This window comes from Dama dama, chromosome 12 (assembly GCF_033118175.1).
Source record: "Dama dama isolate Ldn47 chromosome 12, ASM3311817v1, whole genome shotgun sequence".
NCBI lineage: Eukaryota > Metazoa > Chordata > Mammalia > Artiodactyla > Cervidae > Dama > Dama dama.
In genome coordinates this window covers 57,758,523-57,773,266 of record NC_083692.1, presented here as the reverse complement: position 1 = coordinate 57,773,266, position 14,744 = coordinate 57,758,523, and the positions used below count along the sequence as shown (strand labels likewise).

The 14,744-nt window shown below is 37.1% G+C and overlaps 1 protein-coding gene across 7 annotated transcripts in view; it reads left to right on the top strand.

Annotated features, from left to right (window-relative positions):
- The window catches only part of FRMD6 (FERM domain containing 6), a 259,825-nt gene that overhangs the window by 184,384 nt on the left and 60,697 nt on the right, over positions 1-14,744 (top strand). Inside the window, exons 1-2 of one of the 7 annotated variants that reach the window (XM_061157376.1) lie at positions 5,005-6,189; positions 8,181-8,240. The exons of 5 other annotated variants lie outside the window; for them this stretch is intronic. The gene's annotated coding sequence lies outside the window, so the exon portion shown is untranslated. Of the gene's footprint in view, positions 1-5,004; positions 6,190-8,180; positions 8,241-14,744 lie in introns of those variants that run through there. One more of the 7 variants, XM_061157374.1, reaches the window with a different exon arrangement.

Genomic DNA, 14,744 nt, shown 5'->3' with positions numbered 1-14,744 from the left:
AGAGGAGCAACGTGCCTTGACTTGGATTTTAATAGAATCACCAACCACTGTGTTGAGATAGAAAAATAGAGTGGGGTGATTAAGGCTGGAAGCAGAGACAAGTTAGCAGCTGTTCACAATAATCCAGTTGAGAGACACCACTACCAGTAGAGGAGCTAGTGAGAATTGACTAAGATTCATTTTACAGGTAGAACCAATAAGATTTCCTGGCCAACTCTTTGAGGAATATCAAAGAGAGATCAGAGGAAGGATAACACCAAAGCTTTTTGCATAGTTACGGAGTTGTCATGAACTGAGATGGGGCTCTGATGGAGGAACTGGTTTTGGAAAGATAACCAAGAGCCATTGTGAACATGTTATGTTCAGCTTCCAAGCAGAGAAGTTGAGCAGCTTGTTGGATTCAGGAATCTGGAGTTTAAGGAAGAGGTCCAAGCTAGAGATAGAAATTTGGAAGTCGCCAGCAGACTTTGGATGAAATCATATAGGTAGTGTACGTAGACAGGGAAAACAGTCCATGAACCAAAGCTTAGGTCATATCAGTATTTATAGTTTGTGGAAAAGAGAAGAAATTTCATAAAATTTATCTTAAGCCAAAGGAAATATGCACATATTTCTGACATTGTGGACCTAATTGTTTCCATTCTCTAAGTAATAGTGTTAATATTAGTAGATATTAATTCTGTTGACCCATACTATGGGAGGAAGGAACTATGAGTTACTTTTCCTGTGATGAAGGACTTGGGCTGAGCCTGAGGCACTTCAGGCTTTAGAGGATGAGTTGATAAGCTGCTAAGTTGCTTCAGTCATGCCTGACTCTTGGTGACCCCATGAACTGCAGCCTGCTAGGCTTCCCTGTCCATAGGATTCACCAGGCAAGAATACTGGAGTGGGTTACCATGCTCTGCTCCAGGAGATCTTCCCAACCTAGGGATCGAACCTGCCTCTCTTACATCTCCTGCATTGGCAGGTGGGTTCTTGACCAATAGTGCCACCTGGGAAAGAACAAGTAAAGATTACTAAGAAGGAGCAGTCAGAGGGACAAAAGGGAAATTAAAAGAATATGCCTGAAGTCAATAAAGAAGGAATCTCAGGGAGGAGAGAGTGAATCAGTGATATCATGTCAAGTAGCTTGAAGACTGAGAGTTGCTTATTGGATTTAGCAACCTCAGGGTCACTGGTGAACTTGACAAGAGTTATGATAGTGGAGGAATAGGGACAAAAACCTGATTGGAGTGGGCTCAAGAATGAAAAGCCAAGCCTCAGAATGGGAGAAAATAATAGCAAATGAAACAAAGGATTAATTTCCAAAATATACAAGCAGCTCTTACAACTCAATACCAGAAAAACAAACAGCCCAATCAAAAAGTGGAAAAAAGACCTAAACAGACATTTCTCCATAGAAGACACACAGATGGCTAACAAACACATGAAAACATACTCAGCATCACTCATTATTCTAGAAATGCAAGTCAAAACTACAATGAAATACCACTCACACCAGTCAGAATGGCCATCATCAGAAAGTCTGCAAACAGTAAATGCTGGAAGGGGTATGGGAAAAAGGGAACACTCTCTCTGTTGGTGGGAATGTAAATTGATACAGTCGCTGTGGAGGATGGTATGGAGATTCCTTAAAACACTAAGAATAAAACCACCATATGACCCAGCAATCCTACTCCTAAGCATATACCCTGAGGAAACCAAAATTGAAAAAGACACAAGTATCCCATTGTTCATTGCAGCACTATTTACAATAGCTAGAACATGGAAGCAACCTAGATGTTCATCCACATATGAATGGATAAGGAAGGTGTTATGGTATGTATACACCATGGAATATTACTTAGCCATAAAAAGGAACACATTTGAGTCAGTTCTAATGAGGTGGATGAACCTAGAGCCTATTATACAGGGTGAAGTGAGTCAGAAAGAGAGAAATACCGTATTCTAACACATGTATACGGAATCTAGAAAAATGGTACTGAAGAATTTATCTACAGGGCAGCAATAGACAAACAGACATAGAGAATAGACTTATGGACATGGGGAGAAGGGAGGAGAGGGTGAGATGTATAAAGAGAGTAACATGGAAACTTACATTACCATGTGTAAAACAGATAACCAATGGGAATTTGCTGTGTGGCTCAGGAAAGTCCGGGTGCTCTGTATCAACCTAAGAGGGGTGGGATGGGGAGGAAGATGGGATAGAGGTTCAAAAAGGAGGGGATATATGTATACCTATGGCTGATTCATGTTAAGGTTTGACAGAAAACAACAAAAGTCTGTAAAACAATTATCCTTCAATTAAAAAATAAATTTTAAAAAATCAGGAAGAAGTAAAATTTAAAAAAAGAATGAAAAGCTTATTAAGATAATTCTTATTTTCAGTTCAGTTTCTTATACTATAGATATTCAGTATTGTAAGTGAATATATTTTAATATGTCTGATAAAATGTGGGTAGGGTCTTCAGAATGCTGAAGGCTATGAGGGTCTTCAACAGGTTCTTCTGCCGGAAATGGGGAGCCTCTGAGTTTCCCACTAATAGAGTTATGGTAGAATCATTTTGTTTCTAGTGACATGTTCTTTAATTCAACCCATGATCATTTCTTATTCAAAGGATACAGCAGAGCCAAGGTGACACATGTGCTTTAGCTTTTTTTCAGTAATGATGATAGATTTGAGTTGACCAGTCTACACATCATGGTACCCTACAGGCCTGAAAACTTTCATTCATGGAGTGGATGACTCAGGTTAGGGGTTCCCAGGGACCAGAGCAAATTGAGTAGTAGAAACATTGCTTGTTTAATGTTTCTTTTATACTTTGATGACTTTCATTGTGAATATTATTTCAAGGCATGTGATTAAGCAATTTTCATAGTTCTGTATTTTATATCATAATTATGCACTAAGAATTTTCTCACTTGGGAATTACCTCTGAATTATAATTCTAACTTTCTGTAATACTGTCATCAAAACGAATCAACAAGTCTCTGATACTAATTATCTTTTCTTTCTCTAAGCTTATTGAAATGCTAAAGCATAGGCCTTTAATGCTTAAGTATTGTTTTTGGATAGTTAAAAGCTTATAGTGATTGGTAGAATTAAAACATTGTTACATTTATTTGAGTGCTGCTTGGTAATGAAAGTATACTGCATAGTAAGTCTTTAGAAAGTTGCTAATTATGGGAAAATGCTGGAAAGGGTATGCACTTTTCCTTTGTAGCAGATTAAGGCACATGTCTTTTGAGAAGTGGAGCTCCAGTAATTATATGTGTGTTTCTAGTGGGTTGTGGTATACACATATAATGTCAGCATTCTCTTAGGTCCTGCTCCATCAACACTGTTTTTTCACTGTCATTTTGAATGTTATTTCAGCTGAAGCTTATAAGTCACTCTTCAGTTAGTTAAATAAAAGAAATTGGCCTGTAACAAAGAAATACTTACACAAGACCAATGTGAAATAATTTCGCAGTGCTGAGTGTATTACATGACAAATACTGGAGTATGCAGAGGTATAAACCTAAGCAAATTATGAAATAAATGTGAAATCTCTTAAGTCAGTGACTGCAGGATGAAGTCCAGATCTCTCATCGTGGAATTCTACATGGCAAAGCGGTGTGGTAAGCCTGTGGTGCACCAGCAGGATTGGCTGCAAACATGTTTTGGTTTTAACAGGGTGTTGAAAACATTTATTTTTTAGCATTTAAAAACTGAGAAATTTTAAATTAAAAAAAAAATTGAATTTTACACCTTTTGTTAGAAAATTGGGAGGGGTGTCAGCGATCTGTTGGAGCAACATAACAGCTTCCCTTTTTATACTGGTGTGTGCTCCACAGTCCCCACTGTCCCCAGCAGAGATCCTCTTGCCTCCAACATTGAGGCCAAATGGCTGTTGGTGTTTTTCACCCTGCAGGCTTCACTCCTTTGTTAACTGCCCCTGTTAGTGAGTGAGTTTGCTGTCTTTCTGTTGTAGATACTTGTTTTCTAGTGTCATCGCAAAGCTCCTTAAGTCTATCCAGATTGTTCTCCTCTTTGCCCCGTCCAGCACATACACACTTAGTCTGGGTCCTGCTTCCTCCACTCCTTCCACTCAGCTGTTTATTGCCTGTATCACTTCGTGGGAACCTAGCATGTGCTGTTGTGTACAATCACTATACAACCTTTCATATGTATATACTGACTTCTCAACTGTGTTAGAAGTCTCGTGAAGGCAGCGACTGTATCTTTCGATTTACTAGTGCCTATCAAATTTTTAGATTTAATAGATTAACTATTGTTCAGATCTAGCTTCCAGTATATGGTCATGTATAATTATGATGCTGTAAAACAATGAGAAAATATAAAAATCTTGTATAAAATCTACTTCTTCAGATGGGCCTTTCTTAATTTACTGTGTCCATTCCTCTGTAGCTTTGTAATCACATTTATGTATTCTAATTGAGTATTAATTCACTAAACACCTCATTTATTGCCAATTCTCTGATTCAGTGACATAGATGGATGAAGTTTCCAAGTATATAGGTCATTATACATACCATTTTATTTATTTTAGATGTGCTTCTGAAGGCTATTATTGTTTTACACATCTTATTTTCCATTCATTTGGCAAATTGTGTGTCCACTATATGGAAAGCCTTGGGGATGTGTGAACCTGACAAACGATGGTACTGGCTCTTCAGAAGCTTTTACCTTTTAGCTGGAAAGGCGGGTTTAAATAGTGGAGTATATAACTATTCAATTTTGATAAGTATTACTAAGAAGTAGGGCATTCTCTGAGATCTTATAACAGAGCACTGTGATCTGGAGGCCAGGGCTATAGTACAGAGTATGACTCAACTGAATTCTAACCTCTTTTATTTTTCGTAATTCCATAGCAATTTGTAAAATATTCTGAAGGTAAAAACTTAACCTTAAAAATAAATAAATTAAAGGGTAATTTCTTTAACAAAATAAGAACTTTAAAAAAAAAAAAACTTTTCTAAAGGATATACCATTGGCTATAGATCTTTCATTACTAATAAGAAATTATAATTTAAAGCACTGTGGTCTTTGTTTGATACCTGAGTTGAACTCTGAATATGTAAGCAAAAAGAAGTGTGTTGGAAATTTCAGAAATAGCTGACTTGCAAAACAATTTTTGTTTTATGAAACTATTTCAAAAGTGTAGTAAGAACTTTTCTTATGGTTTTCAAAAATAATTATAAAAAACTAAATTGATTTATTCCTTTGAGACTAGTTAGTGGATAGTACTTTTATACTTCCAAGCCCATGACTGAGAAATATGAATGGGTTTATCTCTCTGATCTTGGAGTGAGGTAACGTGGTGTTGTGAAAAACCTTAGTACTATAGTCAGTGACAAATGTGAGCCAAAAAAGAGTGGAATTTTGTGTGGTTGCATATATTTTATTACAACAGACATGCTTTAAGTATTTTATTCTAAAGAAAATAGAATTTTATGCTTAATCTATCAAATATAGTGGTAAAATTAATTGTTTGCATGGTTTATTGTCACACTGAAACAAAGGTCAGCTGCACTGGTGCCGTTTCTGAAGTCTTTGTTCAGAAACTCATGTTACTTGTAATTATAGAAGACAGTTCAGAAAAATCAACATGATTAAGGAAGTTTTAGTTCAAATAAACCCAAGATTTTTAAATGTGCTCTTAAATGAAAGGAAATCAGATCAGGGAGACGTTTTTAGGAAATGTCAAATGTCCTGTGGAATTTAAAATAAATTCCAAATAAGTCTGTTTAAAATAAAATCTTTTTATCTTCAGATATTGATTAACTGAGCCCACAATCACTTTCAAATCAGTGGAAAGGCTGTTGAACTGATGATTTGTAATTTACTAAATTATTTGCTTTTACTGATGCCGTGAAAGTGAAAGTCGCTCAGTCGTATCCAACTCTTTGGGGCCCTGTATAGTCCATGGAATTCTCCAGGCCAGAGTATTGGAGTGGGTAGCCTTTCCCTTCTCCAGGGAATCTTCCCAACCCAGGGATTGAACCAAATTGTGGGTGGATTCCTTACCAGCTGAGCCACAAGGGAAGTCCAGGAATACTGGGTAACCTATCGCTTCTCCAACGGATCTTCCCGATCCAGGAATCAAACCAGGGTCTCCTGTATTGCAGGTGGATTCTTTACCAACTGAGCTATCAGAGAAGCCCAAATAAATAAATAAAAGGAAGGTAAGCATTTCTTCCCTTCAGCTAGATTTTCTAGCATCATAGTAACGTGTATCTGTAGCACATTTTGTATTTTAAGTGGAACTTTTGCTCGTTTACTTTCTTTGATCCTCAAAGTACTAGTCTCCATGTTATAGATAAGGAGGTTGAATGACTTGTATGACTTGATGCCTTTACCTAATTCAGCTCATGACAAAACCAGGTCTTCTGTCTCTGAGACCTGAACTTTTTTTTGCCACCTCAGTCATAGCCACTCTGTTGGTAAAACATTTCTGGAGTGTTTGCAACATATGATACAACATTTTGATTTGTTGTTGTTTTTTTAGCTGCCTTATGTAAGTTTAGTTTCTGGCAGATAGTAAATCAATTTGTGGTCCTGAATTAGCTTACAGTAATTTTACCATAGCGAATTTTTGGGTCACTCTGAGCTAGGCAGGAAAATCTTTTCAAACATATTCTATTTCCCGTGATAATGCATTAAACCTGGCACAAAATTGCAGATCATCAGATTTTGTCTTAATAAAACAAGATATGCATGAAATTTCACACTATCAATCCTTTGTTCAGAACAGCTATTATCTTGAAAAAACTCTATGAAGTTGTAGGATTGGTTAATAAAAGGGAAATTAGAGATTTTTTTAAATGATTGCTCATTATGTATTTAAAGGTGAGACATTAAATACAGTTGCCTGATTTCTCTTTAGAACTTTATAACCTTTAAATTGAAATAAAGAAGGCTCTGAAGCTTGAATGAATAGTGCTAATGTTTCAAGGAAGCATATCTACTATACGCACATCTGTAGGGAGTTTTACGTACATGTGGACTCCAGAAGAAACATAATTTAGCACAAGAACCTCTGCAATTCATCTTTTATTCAACAATCATTTATGTGCCAAGCAGTTTGCTGGAAATTCGATGATGAACAGTGCATGGACCTGTCCTCTATATAGCAGTCCCCAACCTTTTTGGCACCAGGGGCCAGTTTCATGGAAGACAGTTCTTCCCCAGGCCTCGGGAAGGTGGTTTGGGGATAACTCAAGTGCATTACATTTTTTTGTGCACTTTGTTTCCATTGTTATTACATAAGCTCCACCTCAGATCATCAGGCATTAGATTCCAGAGGTTGGGGACCCCTGCTTGTAGAAGTTAGAGCCTGAATGATGAGAGGAGAAAGACAAACAAATGAACAATTGTACCATGTGACAAGTGAAATAATACCTATTAAAAATTTGGCTATTGCAATTTTTGTTTACCAAGAAATTTTCTTTTGCTTTTCCAGAATTCTTACTGGATGATAAACTTTGTAAACATAAAAGACCAACATTTATTTTTACTTAGTATTCTTTAAAATTATAGATCTCTTTTCAAATCACTGTGACTTCCTACATTTTAATTCTAAGGTCTGTTTTAAACTTTTTGAAGCCATTGTTTAGCCAGTTTACCTGATGTAGTGTTTCACTTTTGTTTATACCCTGCATCATGCAGCAAAGGGTTTGAGATGATGTATTATTTAACCCCGAAGGCACTTTAGTGAACGTGTAGATTCATTAAAATTTTTTAAATCAACTTTATTTATTATTTAGATTATATACAATAAAGTCCACAAATTTTAAATAGAAAATTTTGTGACTTTTGACAGATGTATGTAATCAGTGTCACAATCAAGATAAAGATAATTTTTGTCATACCAAAAAAGTTTTTTTACAGCTCCCTTTTAACTTCTCCCCCCACCACCACTTCCTCTCTGCCTTTTCCCCTTACCTCCCCATCCCTGGCAACTTCTCACCTTTAGTTTTGCCTTTTATATAATTTTATATAAATAGAATCATATGGCATGTAGTTTTCTGTGCCTTGCTTTTATATCTGACTTCTTTCACTTAGCAAAATATTTTTCAGATTCATCGGTTTTGTTGCATATGTCAGTAGTTCCTTTTTATTTTTGGATAGTTTTCAGTTGCTACAATATGTTTATTCATTCATCTGTTATTAATAGATATTTGGATTGTTTCCAATGTGGAACTATTATGAATGAAGTTACTATGAAGATTCACATGTAAGTCTTTGATGGAATATCTTTTCATTTCTTAGGGCAAATGCCTAAGAATGAGATATCTGAGTTACATGGTAAATGAATTTAATTTTATGAAAATTGTCAAATTGTGTTCCAAGGTAACTGTACCATTTAACATTTCCACCAGTGGTATCTAAGAGTTCTAGTTGCTCTAAATTCTCAACAAGACCTGTTTCCAGTATTAGGGGGAAACCATTCAGTCTTTCACTGTTAAGTATAATATTAGCTGTAGGTTTTTCATGAACTGTCATGACTTCTTACACTCTTAGAGCAAATAATTTCCAAATTATAGGCGGATTAATTCCTAACCCTAACTGGAAGATATTTCTGAAAGAATCTTAACAGAATCTCAGGATTTTATCTCCTGAATTTCCTGAGACTTTTACTAAACCTGCAAGGCCAGTAGATAACTTACAAGTTTCTAAATCTTGTGTTAGAAAAGGAATTCTCCTCCAGCCTTCCCTAGAAAGCCCGTGTCTAGGACCAATACCATATTTTCTTAATTCACTCTTCCAAGTAAGAGTCATGAAGCAAAAGAGACACCTCTCTTCTAATGAGTGCTTTTTGAACACTTGAATAGTTTTGCCTCTGGACCTAAGATGAGATGATTCCACGGCAATTATTGGCAAAATATAGCCTTTTGTGGGGGTAATGCAGTGATGTACTATTGGTCTTATTCAGTTGTCCTGCTAGAAGTGATGGAGTGTGACCTTGGAATAAACTGCTCATCTGGTTTCTCTAGGATAAAAGTGTGTAGGTCAGTCTCAGGACTAGTTGCCTTTTCAGCATGGTCAGAGCTGTATAGAAAAGCAGTCCTGAGCAGAGACAGGGTGGTTTCTGTTTTTTTTTTTTTTTTTTTTTTCGCTTGTTTGATTGGTTTGCTTGTTTGTTTTTAACATCAACCTTCAAGACTGTGCTGTAGTTCCATTTTTCATAGAAGATTAACCTTGTTAGTGTAGGGTAAGGTGTAATTTTGATTTCCTTCCTCCACACCCTTTGAAAATCAATCTTTAAGTCTTTCTCACAGCTTTAGAGGACGATTACTGTAAGAAGGAGTGCTCTCTTTTGGCAACAGGCAAGGGGGGTACATAGCACAGACCAGAAAAATCCAATGAATAGGCAGGTCAAATTTAGTGACTCACTGCTGGGTTTTGTTGACTTCACACACCAGGAAACCTAGAGGTTCAGTGTTAAGTGGCTTTTATTTCTATTCCCTTTGGAATATGTGGGTAATAATTTCATTGACCTTGGTTCTTACTTTATTTCAAAGTCCTAGTTGAGAAGAGTTCCAGAAATAAGGCCTGTGGATTGGTATATGGGAAATAGAATGTTAGTATATAGGTAAGCACCACTGGAAAATGAGATTGCGCACTAGATGAAACTGACAAATTCATGGTAGCTGTCTTCCAGAAGCTACGGGAATTAAACACTGGATGGCAGGTAGAGGAGAGCCAGCTTCTCATTGAAGATTCCCTTGGGAAAAACCTAAGGCTGCAGCCCTGACTCCCAGTGAAGTTCCCCATAGCAGTCTTAACAGTCTTGGATTCATGTTTCTCCAGAGTAATACTGGCCACTTTCATCTCCTTAAAGTAGGTTGGCTAATGATCTGTTGATGTATCAGGGGAGTGGGGGGTGGGGTGTATGTGGGTTACTGTTGTTCAATCTCTAAGTCCCACTCTTCGCGACCCCATGGACTGCAGCATGCAGGATTCCCTGTCCTTCACTGTCTCCTAGAGTTTGCTTAGACTCATGTCCATTGAGTTGATGATGTCATCCAACCATGTCATCTTCAGTCACCCCCTGCCCTTAGTCTTTCCCAGCATCAGGGTCTTTTCCAGTGAGTCAGCTCCTCGCATCAGGTGGCCAAAGTATTGGACCTTCAGCTTTAGCATCAGTCCTTCCAATGAATATTCAGGGTTGATTTCCTTTAGAATTGAATTCCCTAGAGTCTTCTTCCTAGAGTCCAAGGAATTCCAAAGAGTCTTCTCTAGCACCACAATTTAAAAGCATCAATTTTTCGGTGCTCAGCCTTCTTTATGGTCCAGTTCTTGCATCTGTACATGACTACTGGAAAAACCATAGCTTTGAGGTCAGCAAAGTGATGTCTCTGCTTTTTAACATGCTGTCTAGGTTTGTCATAGCTTTCCTCCCAAGGAGCATGCATCTTAATTTCATGGCCCAGTCAACCTCAAGGTAGTTTTGGAGCCCAAGAAAATAAAATCTGCCACTGTTCATACTTTTTCCCCATCCATTTGCCATGAAGTGATGGACTGGATGCCATGATCTTAGTTTTTTGAATGTTGAGTTTTAAGCCAACTTTTTTCATTCTTCTCTTTCACCTTCATCAAGAGGCTCTTTAGTTCCTCTTCACTTTCTGCCATTAGGGTGGTATCATATGCATATCTGAGGTTATTGATATTTCTCCTGGCAATCTTGATTTCAGCTTTTGACTCATCCAGCCTGGCATTTCACATGATGTACTCTGCATATAAATTAAATAAGCAGGATGACAATATACATCCTTGAAGTACTCTTTTCCCAGTTTCGAACCAGTCCATGTCTAGTTCTAAGTTGTTTCTTGACCTGCATACAGGTCTCTCAGGAGGTAGATAACGTGGTCTGGTATTCCCATCTCTTGAAGAATTTTCCAGTTTGTTGTGGTCCACACAGTCTCTTGGACTGCAAGAAGATCCAACCAGTCCATCCTAAAGGAGATCAGTCCTTGGGTGTTCATTGGAAGGACTGATGTTGAAGCTGAAACTCCAATACTTTGGCCACCTCGTGCAAAGAGTTGACTCATTGAAAAGACCCTGATGCTGGGAAGGATTGGGGGCAGGAGGAGAAGGGGATGACAGGATGAGATGACCGGGTGGCATCACCGACTCGATGGACATGGCTTTGGGTATACTCCGGGAGTTGGTGATGGACAGGGAGGCCTGGCGTGCTGCGATTCATGGGGTCGCAAAGAGTCGGACACGACTGAGCGACTGAACTGAACTGAACTGAACTGACACAGTCAGAGGCTTTAGTATAGTCAGTGTGATGTTTTTCTGGAATCCCCTTGCTTTTTCTGTGATCCAACGGATGTTGGCAATTTGATCTCTGGTTGCTCTGTGCATGTATATGCTCAGTCACATCCTACTTTTTGAAACCTCATGGACTGTAACTCACCAAACTCCTTTTTCCATGGGCTTTCCTAGGAAAGAATACTGGAGTGGGTTGCCATTTCCTCCACTAGGGGATCATCCCAACCCAGGGATCAAACTTGGTCTCTTGCCTTGGCAGGCAGATTCATTACCACTGTGCCCCTTGGGAAGCCCTTTGTTAAGTTCAGCTTGTACATCTGGAAGTTCTTGGTTCACATACTGTTGAAGCCTGGTTTGAGCATTTTCTTGCTGGCATGTGAAAATGAGAGGAATTAAATGGTCGTTTGAACATTGTTTGGCATTGCCCTTCTTTGAAATTGGAATAAAAACTCAGCTTTTTCAGTCCTGTGGCCATTGCTGGAGGTGGGTGGGACTTGTTTTTAAAGTTTAGATTGTTGGTCTCTGGTAACCGAAATGGTACTGAAGTCTTTGTTAGAAATGATGTGTTTTAATGTATCAGAGATAAATCCCTGTATGACAATAGCAATGGTAAATATTTTATAAAACGATAATAAATCTAGAAAAGACATATATATATATATATATTGCATATATATATATATATGCATATATCTAGAAAAGACAAAAACTAGTTTAAAAAGATGCATGCACCCAAGTGTTCATAGCAGCACTATTTACAATAGCCAAGACATGGAAGCAACCTAAGTGTCTGTCAAATGGCCGTGTCCAGTTAATGGATAAAGAAGATGTGGTGTGTACACACACAGAGACAGACACACATATACAACAGAATGTTAGTAAACCATGCACAGAATGAAATAATGCCTTTTCTAACACCATGGATGGACCTGGAGATTAGTGTACTAAGTGAAGTCAGTCAGGCAGAGAAAGATAAACATTATATGCTCTTATATGTGGAATCTAAAAATTAATACAGATGAACTTATTTGCAAGGCAGAAATGAATTCACTGACATAGAAAACAAAGCCATGATTACCAAAGGAAAAGGGGAGGGTAAATTAAGAGTTTGGGATTAACAGATACACACTCTGTACATAAAATAGACAAATGACAAGGGTTTACTATATAGCAATGAGAACTATATTCAATATCTTACAATAACCTATAATGGAAAAGAACGTGAAAAATAATATATAAGTTTATGTTTAAATATATATTTAAATATATATGTATAAATAACTGAATTACTTTGGTCTACACCTGCAACTATTACATATGGTAAATTAGCTATACTTGAGTCTAAAAACGGAAGCCATGTGTAAAACAAACATTTATCATTTCTCTTAAGAGTCTTTGAAACTGTAAATCAGAGTTCTGAGAACGGTTTTTTTAATGATTAAAATAATCAGTTTTTCTTTGACTTTTTAAACTGATATTTTCAGGTGTCTTTATGTATTTGTGTGACAGTTTCTTTCTAACTTACATAGTTAGAGCAAAACCCCCAAAGGAATATTAAATTAAGACTTTTGTAGCACTATAAAGCCTCATTAGAATGTCCGGAGGAATCTTTTACTTTGAAGTCTATAGACTGTGCTTTTGATCTTTTACTGTGGAGGGTGCCTGGCCCTGTGAGTCTCACGTCACACCATTCTGCACATTTGACACATGCATAGTATGTGTGTGAGTGTGAGGGTGTGTCCAGGTAATGCTGCTCATTTGGGTGTGCCCCGAAATAATTTTGGCCCATAATTTATATGTGTAAGTGTAAAATTGGATTCTTAGCATTTCAAAGTCTTTTGCTGGCTTTGTAAAATTTTTTTTTTTACATATAAAATTCTAGAGCTAGGAGGATGAAAGGCAGGTTTTGCTATCATTTGGATATGTTGACTTTAGTGAATCATTTTAGCATGTTTCTTAACTTTTTACTCAAATGTATAAAATATGAGCTCTCTGAAAAGAGACTAGTTTAAATTGTTTCTTCCCTATGAGAGTTTTTGCTAGAACTTAGAGGAGAAAGACTCTGGAAGGAAAAGCATACCAGTTGCCTAAACCTTCCTGGTGTCATCTTGGCCCAGTCATTCTCTTGAAGTGTCAGTTTCTTAACCTATAAAATTAAGGAGTTGGACTAGGCCATCTTTAAGACCTGATTCATTGGTAAGATTTTCATTTGATTGCACTTTATTGCATTACTTTTTCGTTTAGTAGCAGAAGCCCAGGCACAATCCTCTGCTGACGAAAAAAAAAAACGTGAGAGTTGTGTGTTTCTCAGTTTAAGTTTTATTCTCACTGAGAACTGTATAGCCCAGGAAATAGCCATTCAGTAGCTCTGAGTAAACTGTTCTGAAGAGGCAGGAGAGGAGCCAGTATATATGAATCTGGGGGCTAGGAAATACAGATAGTCAAGCATACATCTTGGTAAAACATTACTACTAATCACAAAGAACAGATATCACAAGTTAATGATTCTAGTGTGTTTCTGAGAAGATACAAGAATCTGGGGTCATTGAAATTCTTCCCGAGATATGCATAGAGTTTGTTTATCTAAAACACAGAATGCCTCCTGTTTTTTCATCCTAAATTCCTTTCAGGATGCATTGTTGGTTGGTAACTACCTGAGTTCTGACTTAATTCTTGTATAACTTGTTGTTACATATCTTTTTAAAGTTTAATCAGTAGTATGTGGCTATTCACAGCATTTTAACATCAGTACCTCTGATTTATTTAACTTTGCTAAATTATGAAAGCTACATAGTAGAGTGTTTATAAGGTCTCTGTGCATTTTAAGCGGTAATAGTTATCAAAGAACACCATTGTATTTACTTCTAAGCTTAAGAAAAAGACTTTCTGTAGCACCTTTGCAGTCCCTGCCCGTTTCTGAAGACATTCCCTACCCCAGCCTCTTACATCCCTCAGGACCACTATTGCAATTTTAAAGTTAATTGTTCCTTTGCCTTTCTTTATAGTCTTACCACACAAACACACACACACATATTCCTAAATGAATCATTGGTTGTCTGTTTTTGAACTTTCTCTTCATAGAAAAGTATCATAGCGTATATAGTCTTTTGCAAGTTGGCTTTTTTTGTTCAGCACTCTTTTGGGGATTCATACTTGCTAATGTATAGCTATAGTTCATTGTTTGCTCTGAATTGTTTTGTGTTACTGTACTTCTTATTTTCCTATTCTGACAATGGACTTTTACATTTCCAGTTTGTATGTTTATTTCATTCCTGTTATTAAGAACCATTTCATGACATGTAAAATCATTTTGCAGTGTTATAAGAAAGCTAGCAACTTCCCAAACACTTAATTCATTCTTTAAACATCTCAACCAGATAATGAGAATTTCACAGCAAAATTATTATCTAGAAAACTGCAGTTCCTGTGTCAGAGGGAATTGAGTGCAAGTGCCATGAAT